This window comes from Ostrea edulis, chromosome 9 (genome assembly GCF_947568905.1).
Source record: "Ostrea edulis chromosome 9, xbOstEdul1.1, whole genome shotgun sequence".
Taxonomy (NCBI): Eukaryota; Metazoa; Mollusca; class Bivalvia; order Ostreida; family Ostreidae; genus Ostrea; species Ostrea edulis.
Genome location: NC_079172.1, coordinates 2,891,275 through 2,905,567, shown reverse-complemented (window position 1 = coordinate 2,905,567; position 14,293 = coordinate 2,891,275).

Below are 14,293 nucleotides of genomic sequence, written 5' to 3'. Positions count from 1 at the left end.
TATAATCAAGTGGCGTAGCGACCTTTACACAACAGCCCAAATGAATACACAGAATTTTTATTGTTCATCTTTTATAGATCCCTTTTGTTTTTTATAATTTTAATGTCATACTATCAATTCAAAGCAATATCAAATCATTTTTTAAAAAGTCAAACCAAAACTCGAGAAAGTTTCTGAGGTCAGTATAATTCAATTTGTGGAAAAAAAGGAAAGATTTCATACAGAAAATTGAGACGGACTGTTTGATTTTCGTTCGAGGTAATTTGATCAATAATTATCTAAATTATGTTTCTAAAAGTAGAATGAGATATTTTTATTTTCTAATTTGCTTAGAGATTATTTATTTTTTTGGGTGTTTTTTTTTTTATTCATTTTACTTTCCTTTGGATATGACCTTAAAAAAGTAGATCCCACGTCGCGGCAGGCGTTGACACGCTAAAGAACCCTCACTACTACGACCCTGAGCGCTAAGTATAGGTCTAAATTTGTGGTACTTCACGTACAGCTGGTGACATCTCAAAAGGAGTGAAAAATTCTCGACAGAAAATTTTTAAAATTAATCATTCAATGTTCACTTCCCCGTCTTCATAAGTTTGAATGTTTTGAGAATCAATAACGTATGTTATTATTGATATCAAACATCAAATCTATTTTGTTACATATTCCACAGAAATATTTTTAAAAATTGAATACCTTTAAACATCGGAATATTTTATTTATTATCTATAGGGAATAAATAATGCGATATTCAGGCCATTTAAAAAAAAAAAAAAACTTGGACTGCATTTTCGGCCGTCACCCTCCAGGTCTCCATCATGGCATTGTTTTGGGTTGGGTCAAGGACATTTTCCTCGACTCCCTGGGGTCTTACGGCACCCCATTCTTAAGGTATTCCATAACGCGTCATACCACTGCAAAACGCCACCGTTTTAAATAAGATAACCGTTGTATCTACATAAAAGGATCAACATTGAAATAGACAATTTTAACTGGAAATATATAATTATAAATTAATAAATTTTGCCAATAAACTACGGAACGCTTGCTTTAAAGTTACTGCTTGCACCTTTAATTTTGTTTCATATTTAAGGTGAAGTCCGTAAGCTATGATAGAAATTTACTTGACTAGTACACATCGTAAAATGAAAGCTTTCGTTTTCGATAAACTACCCTGAAATTGCAGAAAGAAAGTAAATTGGCGGATGTAAGACAATTTTCTTCTTCGTTTAAGGACAACTTAATATAGTACGATATGAAGTAAACCCGTCGTTTATCGACGTTTCATTTTGATCTTACAAAAGAAATAAGTTTTGATTATTGTTGAATAAATCAAATATGCCTGATCGTTTCTTCAATCCGTGATTTTAGTCTTGCATCAACCATATGGACATTTCCAGAACGAAGCGAGACAACGTCATACCAATCGAGCGTTCTAGGGTCTCTCCGGCAAGCCGAGACGATGCGATTGGTTTACAATATGACCAGCATAAAATATGTGTAGGTTTTGAGTGATTTCTATACTTACAATAGTTTTGACTAGGTCCATATTCATCACTTTATGAAGATTTATATCTATTTTAGTTAAATGTATATCTCATTCAAGTGCATGTAAATAATCAACCAGAGCAAACTCATACCAAAATGGAGGAAACACGAGAGTACGACAAAATAGGTGTCAGAGATACAAACGACTATCAAGAGCTCTCACCCACTGTCACTAACCAATCTCCTCAAGACAGAGCTTCCCCCCTATATCAACTTATCGTAATAAGGATAACATTTTTCACACAAATAATTTGTATCTTGTTTTGGGTTCAAGCCCAGTATTCCGACGGTCCGATAGTCCGACGGTCCGATAGTCCGACGGTCTGGTAGTCCGACGGTCCGATATGTTGACCATCACCAAAAATTTTAATTAATAGAGTTAAAATTTATTCATGTCAGGCATTATTTTATGGAAATTACCAGAAACCGCCAAAATCGACACGGCCTGATTATAAATTAGACAATCAATTTCTGACCAAAATCATTCAAGTGTGAACCTACGGCGGCGTAGAAAGGCCATATATAAATATATTATTCGTTCGGACGAATTAGCTATTTGTTCGGACGAAATAGAAAATCGTTTGGACAAATTAGCAATTTGTTCGGACGAATTAGCTATTTGTTCGGACAAATTTGCTATTTGTTCGGACATATTAGTAATTCGTTCGGACGAATTACCGATTTGTTCTGACGAAATAGACATTCGTTCGGACAAATTAGCAATTTGTTCGGACGAATTGGGTATTTGTTCGGACAAATTAGTAATTTGTTCGGACGAATTTGTTATTAGCTATAAGGCAACGCTAATGCCGTAGTCAAACATCGTAAAGTGTTGGTAGGGGAGCACAAAACTTAGATTGGGGCACATGCTAAAATGGGATTCAATTCCAAAATTTTCCATATAAATGTCATGAAGATGGCGACGGTAACCTACATAATCACCCTCAACCCCTGAAATAACAAGCTAAAAATGGTAGGAATCCCTACACCCTGCTCAGTCTTAAAAGTTTGAAGTAGGCCTCAAGTCCCCCCCCCCCCCCCCCCCCATCCACGGGCAAAAGTTTATTAAATGAAAATTTTCTGTATAACGGGGCATAACACAATCAATACGGAAATCAATTTTTGTATGGGACGACAATAATGCAATTATGCTCCAATCAGAGCCTATCTAAATTTTTCAACGCAAATCTGGATATCCGAATTTTATACCAATTTTATGGTATACCTTTCTTTATAGCAAATAACAATTTTTGAAGAGAAATTTCTTGCACTAGAATTAAGGGGAGGATGTTATCAAACAACATTTATTATAAAGATGAGGATCTCGTTTGGGGTTCCAGAAGTGTAAGGAGGGGGCACATACAGTAAATACATACTCTTGTCCCCATCCCTACCTTTGAAAGTGTTAAGTGGCACGAGCAGGCGCGTAGTCTCGTTTTTGAAAGGGGGAAGCTGGGGGCCAGCCAAAAAGGATTGGTAGGGGGGGAGGGGGGGGGGGCAGCCGGACCAAAAGGAATGTTAACATGTAAAAAAAGAAGAAAGTGAAAAAGTTTAAAAGGCGAGGAGGGGATCAGCCCCCCCCCCTCTTTTGCTACGTCCCTGACGAGTATCCGCTGTCAGCCCTTCCTACAAGCCTATAGATATCTGTATATATATGTATACCTACATGTATCTACATAGCTCTCTATAAAGACACGATGAAAATGGTCCTTAAATTCAGCATACAGACAGACAGACAGACATACATACAGACACACACACAGCGAGTAGGAATGAATGAACCCACAGGTGATGGAGAAAGGAACGAAGCGTAATCAACCGTGGGCTTCCGACGATGCCGAAATATATACATGTAGATGTAGGTGGGTACCTGTAAAGTGCGAAACAAAATCTACCGAAACGAAACCCACCGAAACGAAACGAAACAGATTGTATAACCGAACTCTTTTATTAGAAATGTTATCTTAGGCCCCTGTGAAAATTACCACATATAAATAAAATTTGCCTCCCCTTTGATGTAGGCTTTCAGCTTGACTGATACACAATTTTAAAAGCTAGAAAGGGGGGAGGTGGTGAGTAAGCAAAATGTACATATCCGAAGTTGATTAAATGGATCCACCTTCGGGCATAGATACATTATTTGAAGAAACTGGTGTCTGAGAAATTTGAAAGCAGGAAGAGCTCTTAACCTTTTATTTTATCTCTAACTGCTGAGGTGCGAGTACTTTCAATAATGGAAAAAATTACATAGTATACCATATTATATGAATGCAATTGGGTAAGATATATATACATGTGTTATTAAAAATTATTATTAATATGTAGTGAGTCTAAATATAACTCTATACATTTGTGGTGTTGCTAAGACGAGGAATTGAAAACGGGACGGAAAACAGAATTTTTTATGCAATAATATCAGGAGGAGGTCAGCATTTTGTAAACTCAAAAGGCTTATGAACAAGGGAAGCAGACATTATAAAGAGAACGGGAAGACATACTCAGAATCCACCGTTTGATATACTACATACAAATACACAATATCCACATGTATACATAGATTTGTCTTTAGAGCAAAAAATACTGAAACGTGTATTTATGCCGAATTGTAACCCTCTGTTCTATAAAATTTATGGATCCGAAACTAATTGCACATGGTATTCAATCAACTTCGGATATGAACTTTGTGCTTACTCACCCCCTTCCAACTTTTAAAACTTTGTATCTGTCAAGCCGAAAGCTTACATCAATGGGGAGGCGAATTTTATTTATATGTGGTAACTTTAACAGGGGCTTAAGATATCATTTTTAATTATTATAATTAATAGAGTTCGGTTATACACCATTATTAATTATCATAATTAATAGAGTTCGGTTATACAATCTGTTTCGTCTCGTTTCGGTGGGTTACGTTTCGGTAGATTTTGTTTCGTTTCGTTTCGCACTTTACAGGTACCCGATGTAGGTCGAACCCGTTCAAAGTTTTCCCACAGTGCGATGTTTTGCTATTGTGACGTAAAAAATTGCTCTGGCACACGACACTTAATCCTGTTTTCTGCTGCCTATTACATAGTGATCTCTTATACGTGTCAACAAATTAATGGAGTGTCGGACTACCGGACCGTCGGACTATCGGGCCGTCGGACTATCGGACCGTCGGAATACTGGGCGGTCACCCTTGTTTTGAGATAACGGTAGGGACACCTGTTACCTAATTGGCAATCATATCAAGTTTTTTTATGGTTTGGTAGAATAAAGTCATGAAGTGTTATCCAGAAATAAATATATTTTATCGACACTGAAATGGTATGATTATTGTGAACTTTACCTCGTTTTGCGATGGTTGATTCTGATCGGGGCTACATATACAAACCAAATATTCCCCGCAATGTAGATGCACCTAGACAGTTACTGAAATTGATAAAACAAGGCATTTCACTCGGTATGCGTCAAATATAGTGTAGATTATTTAAACCAGATTGGACAGAATTAAGTAATACTTAGTTGATTGAATGGTACATAAATCTTCAACAAGCATATGTAGATGATCGATAATGATTTGAGAGAGAGAGAGAGAGAGAGAGAGAGAGAGAGAGAGAGAGAGAGAGAGAGAGAGAAGAGGGGGAGAGGAGGGTAAACTTCATTTGCAAACAACGAGCTTGTCTTCAAATAATCCGCGGTGACCGAAAGATTAGAGCGTTCGCCCCGCATGAGGAAGGCCGGGTTCGAATCCCGGTCGCGATATACCTAAGTCGTTAAAACAGGTACTGACAGTTCCATCGTCAAACGCTCGGCATTAGGTGTGAATGTCACGGGTCCTCGGAGATGAACTCAAAAACGAATGACCGATTTCCCAGTAAGTGTGGCACGCTATAGAACCCTCACTGCTCAATTGCCGTAAGCGCCGAGTATATGCCTAAATTTGAAGCCCTTCACTAACGTTTCTATATAGAATTGTCGATGAAAAATAACTAATGATTTCGAGTTTCCCATTAGCAGATTTCTCAAAATGTGTAATGAAAATGACAGGGTAATGGGTATACTCCAATATCCGAAACATCATTAAATGGCAAAGTGCATTTCCGCGAATTTACTCATATGATAGAGGACGTTTGCACGAACGACTTTGGGGACCTTTTCGCGCATTTACCTTTTCAATACCTCTTGGAAACTATTAAAGGGATAGGAACACGATTTGAGCTGAACATTTTTATTTCTTTTCCCATTTTCAATATTTGCAATGCTTAATTAACGTATTTCTAATGGTCAACTAAAATGTGAATAGCAGTTAATATACAAGTGAGATATGAGATTGATCACTGTTCGTTATCTTCACCTTGCATATAGCACTCACAAGTCTTTGAAATGTAAACAAGGATCGTACCATGTGTTTGTTTACATATAGATTGCTTAATATAGAATATAATCTTTAAGACAAAATTAAGTGCGCCAAACACTAGAAGCTGTTTAATTGGGTTCGGAATTAACTTTCAAATGAAAAATATGTCTTAAATGGAACTTTTATCAGTATATTCATTCTATGTAAACAAAAAATGTCACACGCCTTGTTTACATAACCATGAATTTTGAGCTCTGTATCCCCCACATACCTTGAAAACTGACACTTAAATTCTTGTTGACCATTAGAAATACTTTATCTTAGCCTTCTAAACAATAAAAAGGAAAAAAAGAAACATAGTTAGAAAAGTTCAGCTCAAACCACCCCTTTAAAAATCATAGATAACATAAAACAAAACTTCAACTAACTTTCTAACTTTAAACAAATTGAAATCGTGTATAGTGTTTTATTTTTCGATCTCCTATAGTCATGATAGTTCTTTCGTAATCAGTTGCACTATCACTGGACTACCAGTACGCTATTTCTTCCCATCAGTCATACTGTTATCGGACTACATGTACGAAATTTCTACTTAATCGATTACACTATTACCGAATTACCTCTACGATACGTGGAAAGTGTTGATCATTCTTAATACTAGCTGACGTCCTTACATGTGTCAGCCGAATTAGATCGCCGGTGTCTAGGTTAATAGAGCACCCCACTAGATATTCAGGGGGCCCGAGTTTGAATACCGGTGTGGTCTGTTGCATTTAACCCCTCCAGTTATTTCTTGGAACTGACAGGTGAAAATGCCTGCCACGGGGTAAAACTCCTGGGTTGATTTTCCCAAGTGCATGCCATTTTGATTTATCTTCAAATTCAGATACCCTGTGGTGATCAGGGTTAGAATAGATCCTCAGTACCCCTGGCTTGTCGAAAGAGGCGACTAAATGGGGCGGTCCTTCGGATGAGACTGCATAAACCAAGGTCCCGTGTCACAACAGGAGTGGCACGATAAAGATACCTCCCTGCTCAATGGCCATAAGCGCCGACCATAGGCATACAATTTTGCAGCCCTTCACCGGCAGTGGTGACGTTTCCATATGAGTGAAATATTCTGGAGAGCAACGTTAAACAATATCTAATCAATCAATCAATCAAATTCAGAGACTTTCCTTATTTGTAATAACAATGACCAGGAAGTGTTGACGTTAATTTCTCGAATCCAAAATCACTCCATGAAAACTATGGTTCCCACGGTTTGGAACCTGCGTACTTTATGCGGAAACTTATAAGATAACAAATGGTTTACGGGTTTCAGTTTGGAAACCTCAAGTTTACAAGGGTTTACGGAGTGCGTAAACCTAGGCCGTCCCCAATTCCAGGTGGTTTAAATAGCGGAAACTTGCTGAAAATTAAGCTTTCTGTACTGTTTCCTCACTAATAAAAACTAGTCGCCACCCTAGGTTTCCATAAGGTTTCCACACTACTCAACTACTTTACAGTCTATGTTTATGCGGAGGCCTCCAGAAACGTATTAACATGAATAGCCCACCCTTCTCTAAAATATAACGACATAATTGAATTAATTATATACAATACTAAGTTTGGATTAACCCTGGTTTCAGAATCATTACCCCGGGAATTATGAAATTACCCATTTTGGCAGTGACCTTCCTGCTCCACATTACTATATATTTAGTTTGTCGTAAATTTACTTTTTGTGGCGAAAAAGATTTCTAAAAACTGGTTATTTTTGGAAGTTTTTGGCCTACTTCCAAATCCCAGGAAGTTCTGAAATGTGCAATGTATGCACTCTTGTACCAAAGACACTACATATCAAATCGAAAAAAAATAAAAATAGAATATTACATTAAAATGGATCAGAGCATTAGATTAATAGGACAAAGATAACACATAACAGATAACGGGTAGCAAGACAAAAGCATCAGATTTAGAGCTTGCTTATAAATATATATATATGTGATATTTCAGAAATATTAATCTGAAAACAAAGTTCTATTCTACAAATATGTTTAAGCATCTTAAAACACGATATCCTCCCCCGTCATCTTTTATCAGGAACATATTAATTTACTTTCTTTTGTGAAGCAGTGTTCCTGATACTTTGATATGTTTATTGACAATGTCGGATCACTTTATTGACTTAACGTTTTATGTAAAACGCAATGTGTTAAAGACGGAGAATTTCAATACCCTGTTACCTTCAGCATGATAAGGTACATTACGCTAAACACACAGCTTTGAGATTCAAACCAAGTAGTTAGAATTGTTTAATATCTGACACGGATGTCTGAAAATGTGGGTGCTGAAACACGTGTGGGTGCTGCTATTTGCGATGAATTGTGAATGCTTTGGTAAGCCTTAATTTAGTGAACGATACGATAATATAGCAGTAAATGTTAAAGACATTTTCTTTTTATTTCACTTTTCTTTGTTTCTGTTTTTTTTAATTTAGTTTGGGTTTTTGTTTGGTGCGAGGATTCCTATTTTCTGTATTTCTTTTTTATTTGCCGAGAACAAAAAGTGATATTTGCGTAGCAAAAGAATTAAAAGATTGCCACGTCAGAGTTTTATTCCAATTTGATAAATTAGTTATAATAAAACAATTAGACCTATGAACAATATTTCTAAAATCATGTTTTAAGTAATCAATGTCTAGCCATGTGATATACAATATCAATGGATTCTTGAATTATATCATCACATTTATTAAGTACGCACCACTATCAATAATCTTTATTTAATATTTATAAAACAGAGGAATACGTGTTGTCTTACTTGTACATTACTCGTCTACATTTCTCTCAGATGGGCTTTTGTACTCTACCCGTATTGTGCTTATATACTCCAATGTGATCATTGCATCCCAGTGACCGTCTGGTTAGATCCGACCGGACTGATAGCAATGCATAGGGAATGTGTATTTTTCGAAAATATTAAAGTATATTTACTCTGATAAATCAGCAAAACCTACTCCATTTGTATCAAGTATTTATGCTTGGTTGCGACACACTCCACTCGTGCCAATCAAGATCATTCTCTCACCAGAGGGCGCGCTACGCAAGCTTCACTTTCACCTCTGTTATCGTCTGATAAATAGTTCGGCTAATCACATGACCTCGCACGGACAAAATGACGTCTTTGACTCCAACAGAAAGGCACGTTTCTGTTCTTTGTGCAATGTCAGATTTTCATCATTATAATCTCGTTAATTTTTTTTAATGTAGAGTCCATATTTATGAAGTGAAAATGAAATAATACATTTGACAAGACAAAATAGTTCCATAAATATGGAGGTTGCACTAACGTAATACAGCGTTTCGATACCTACCAATGTGTTTTTAACTCATAAATGTATGTTTTGTTTATGAAAATGATGTAGATTTATTTTATTTTCAAAGACACTCTGTTTTACAAAATTCTTGTAAATTAGACGATAACAGAGGTGTTGTGGAGCGTAGCGTAACGCCCTCTGGTGAGAGATTGAATCAAGATGTCTCCAATGAGAATGTTATCAGAATCAAATAGTGCTTCCTGTTTTGAATGATTGACTGGTCAGATGTTTTGCAGAATCTGATCAGGAAGTACAATTTATAGATGGTTTCATATCAAACATGAATACTATCCAAATATAAAATACATTAGGGAGAAAATACGGATATTACTCGCGCAATCCTAAATGGACAGTTAATGATACACACGCACAGCATCTGTCTTTGAGAATCACATAACCGCTTAAGGTCACTTTGTGTGTACATAATCAAATGAACAATATATAGATGGAGAGAGTTATACTTCGATGCTTTATATACCTCTGGTATCTTCTACAAGAGTAACATTGAATTTCAAACTGCCCTAGGAAAAAAAGGTACTGGCATCGAATAGAAGGTCTCTTTTTAAAGGACACATCTCATGTTTTCAAAGTATACAAAATTATATGCATTTTGTCTTCTTTTTGCTTATAGTAATTAATTTTAGTAGTTCGTTCGCCGAAATTTTGCGATAATTAACCACAATACAAACTTAAATTTAAGCCGGGATTTAAAAAAAAAAAATCTAGATAATTAGGTAGGTAGTCACGTGGTACATTAATGTCACCAGCGCCCTTCGGATTGTGAAAGTGCTGTGAGATATTATTAATAAAGTGCACCGCCACGGCACATGATACACCCGTCACATATTGTTAACAGTATAGATTGTACCCATTAAAACATTTTTTTTTATATCACCTTAATTAAATGTCACAGTGACCTTAAAGTAGGATGCGACACACCTTCTACCTAAGATGCATTAGTTGACCAATTTTGGTGATTCTAGGTCTAATAGTTTTCAAGTTATGAGCCGGACAAGTTTTTGCCATATATGGCCATATCTTCTTAATGAAAAGTCACAGTGACCTGGTTTTAATGTGCGACACACCTTCTACCCAAGATGTATCTACAGACAAAGTTTGATGATTCTAGGCCTTGTAGTATTTAAGTTACGGGTCGGACACAAAAAATCTAACAGAGGGACGGACAGACGGATATCTTCTTAATGAAAAGTCACAGTGACCTGGTTTTAATGTGCGACACACCTTCTATCCAAAATGTATCTACAGACAAAGTTTTATGATTCTAGGCCTTGTAGTATTTAAGTTACGGGTCGGACACAAAAAATCTAACAGACGGACGGACAGACGGATATCTTCTTAATAAAAAGTCACAGTGACCTGGTTTTAATGTGCGACACACCTTCTACCCAAGATGTATCTACAGACAAAGTTTGATGATTCTAGGCCTTGTAGTATTTAAGTTACGGGTCGGACACAAAAAATCTAACAGACGGACGGACAGACGGATATCTCCTTAATGAAAAGTCACAGTGACCTGGTTTTAATGTGCGACACACCTTCTATCCAAAATGTATCTACAGACAAAGTTTTATGATTCTAGGCCTTGTAGTATTTAAGTTACGGGTCGGAGACGAAAAAGCTAACAGACGGACGGACAGACGGACGGACATGAACGCCATACCATAATACGTCCCGTCTTAAGACGGACGTATAAAAACTCAGCTTTTAGGGGCCTAATTTATTCACCATGGGCAACATTTAAATTGGTGTTGACAAATTTCCCGACTTTTATATCTTTTCGCCACAAGTGCATACAAATAGTGATGTAAATACCCAAATATGGCGAGGAGAGCGAGTATGAAATCGGCAATATTGCGAGTAAATAATGTTTATATGGGTCGCTGTTTACAAACTGTTTGGTAATGTTATTCCTTTATACACCTGTAGTTGGCGCTGTTTTTCTAAAATAAACAGTGCAATCATTATTTATTTTTGGATTAGACAAATTATAATACGTTACATTGCTGACAACTAGGCTCCAGGCCAAGCTACTGTCACGGGTGCATTTCGAAAAGAAATGAAAGAAAGAAAAAAAAACAACCCACAAATCAATAAAAATAATCAAATTTAAAGTGGAAATCACATTATTTTGATAAAGCAATATTATTATTATTTTTGAATAGTGATCTGCACGTCGTTAGGAAGTGGGAGCACGGCGTTATCCTGACGCGCACTCTTGAAAAATTTTACGAATTCAATGAGGAAATCATTTTATAATTCATTTTAAAGTTAGGAAATACAATATTCTATTAGTTAAAATATGATTAAAAGTTCAATTATTTTGTGTCATTATTTTTTTGTAAATCTACTAGTTGGTAGTGCAACTGATCGCACATGTTGTTACAAGGTGAAGGTCAGTTGATCCGGGTGTGTATTGAATTTGAAGACCAAAACAGAATGTATGCTGTAGGCCTACCAGTGCTTAAAGCTTCGATATATCTATTTTCTCGCAGTTTATCTGGGTCTCTGTCCAAGCGGTTTTTGAAAAGGTGACTGGGTGTTTGTTATTAAGGTAAAGTTCTTGCTCCAACAAAAATTATCGACGTCTTTCTTCTCGTACCTTCCTTCGAAAAATTGAAAAATACTCAGTCTAAACCCTTTCTACCGACAACTAGTACACCTGAGCACGGCACAATAAATAGTTCGGAAGATATTGTCCAGGTTACATTCCCTTAAAGGTAGGTCAAACTCCAGATGAAGGTCACATGTTCAAAATCTTTCGTAGCAAACAACATGTATCAGAAGCAATCTCTCTCTCTCTCTCTCTCTCTCTCTCTCTCTCTCTCTCTCTCCATTGCAATTATCGTAATAAAAGCATTCAACTGTGAGCAAATTCTTAAGATATCAGACTTGTAACGTTAAGAAAAAACAACAACCGTAGAACTGCTATGTATCCCAATCATGCTGAAAACAATTAAATTAATGAAATGTTAGATTGAAAGTATTGATAAGAATGATTAAACCAATAAATTAATGAAATGTTAGATTGAAAGTATTGATAAGAATGATTAAACCAATAAATTAATGAAATGTTAGATTGAAAGTATTGATAAGAATGATTAAACCAATAAATTAATGAAATGTTAGATTGAAAGTATTGATAAGAATGATTAAACCAATAAATTGTTATTGGAAACATTCTATTGATAATAGAATTAAACCAATGAAATAGTATTGGAAAATATTGATAAAGAAACAATCAAATCAGTGAAATTCTATTGGAAAATATTGACAAACAACAATGAAATCAATGGAATTTGTTTGCAAAATATCGATAAAATAGATCAATGAAAGATGATTGGAAAATAACATGTTTTATCTGCCCCTTGTCTATCTTTTGTTAACACGTGCATGTTATTTAAAACGTCAAACAATTTTTATCATATCGATGGAGTCATCACGAACTTGGTACATTAAAGTTTAGATTAAAGTGGAGCCAAATTCGTCCGAGGATAAGAGCTATGCATGAGGGAGATAATCCTTAATTTTGAAATGAATTTCTAAATTTTATCACAGCAATTAAATATACATCCGTATTTTCAAGCTAGTAACGAAGTACTTAGATAATGGGCTGTAGAGACCCTCGGGGACTAACAGTACACCAGCAGGGGCCTCGATCCAGGGGTCATAATGTAAAACTTATACGGTACCAATTTTGATGCACCAGATGCGCATTTCGACAAATAATGTCTCTTCAGTGATGCTCAACCGAAATCATTGAAATCCGAAATAACTATGAAGTTTTAGAGCTAAATATAGCCAAAAACAGCGTGCCAAAAAAGTGGAGCCAAATTCGTCCAAGGATATATCTAATTCAGCTTCTAACCATTGCACCTTTAATTTGGTATATAATCCATTTGATTCTACATAGTGACCGTACCTGACCTGAACGCACAGCCAGTTTTGTTGATGTTTTTATTGTAACGGATATGAATTCCTTCGCACTATTTCAAAACGTTCATTCACGCTTTTGGATGAGAGAAACTATATGTTTTTCTGTTTTTGAAGAATAATTAAATGATAAGAAATAACAATTATAATTCTTTTTTGATGGATGTATCAAACGAAAAAAAAAAATGGACGAAACATTGTTCACCAATGCGACATGATGAAGTTTTGCGTCCAATTATTCGTTTGATGCATGCTTAGATACTGTGAAATGTTTGCTACCTCATATATATATATAGATGTTTACGTCATTTTATTCCCCGTTATTCCGGCACTTGACTATGCTGTTCATAAACACGAATTCTGCCTTGTAATCTTGTGCTCGTCTTTCCGATGTAGAATTGGTATCAGCCTCCACAGGTTATAACGTAGATAAGAGTTTTGAATTCCCCAAAAAACCGTCTGATTTACATGATTTAAGGTTACAACGGGAAAAACACATTCCAGATAAAAACAGTTCCGCGTGCTTAGTGCAGATGGACTCTGGACGATTTTTTTTTTTACTAAGAAATCAAATGAATTTTTCATCCAATCGCCATTGTTGTTAAGTCAATACTTCAAAAGCTATTGAATGATATATATTTTCGGGAAGTTTCTAGTATACCGGTCCCCAGAAGCACGCGACTGAGCATGCACAGTTATTTCCCTGGCCGTTGCTTCAAGGTATCACACCGGTAATTATTTTCACTATATATTACTATAGAGGGGAAAAAATCATTAAAAATCAGTTTACAAAATTGATGCCGAATAACGCAGTCAGACACGTTCTATGTTACCTATCTCGTCTGCCGACACCAGAAAAACAACACCCTACGCGGCATTTTCGAAAAAAAATTACCCGCAAACAAGACTACCCTCAAATCCACGTGTTTTTCACATGTGTGTAAACAGCCGGAGTGCACCTCAGGAAGTAGCCTCAGCTACCAACAGCAAATAGTTCCTTTGTATACACTTGATTATTTCTACAAATTACACAAAATTTCCTAATCAGGGGTACAAAAATTAAGAGAAAAGAAGAAGAGGAAATGAGAAAAATCGCGCAA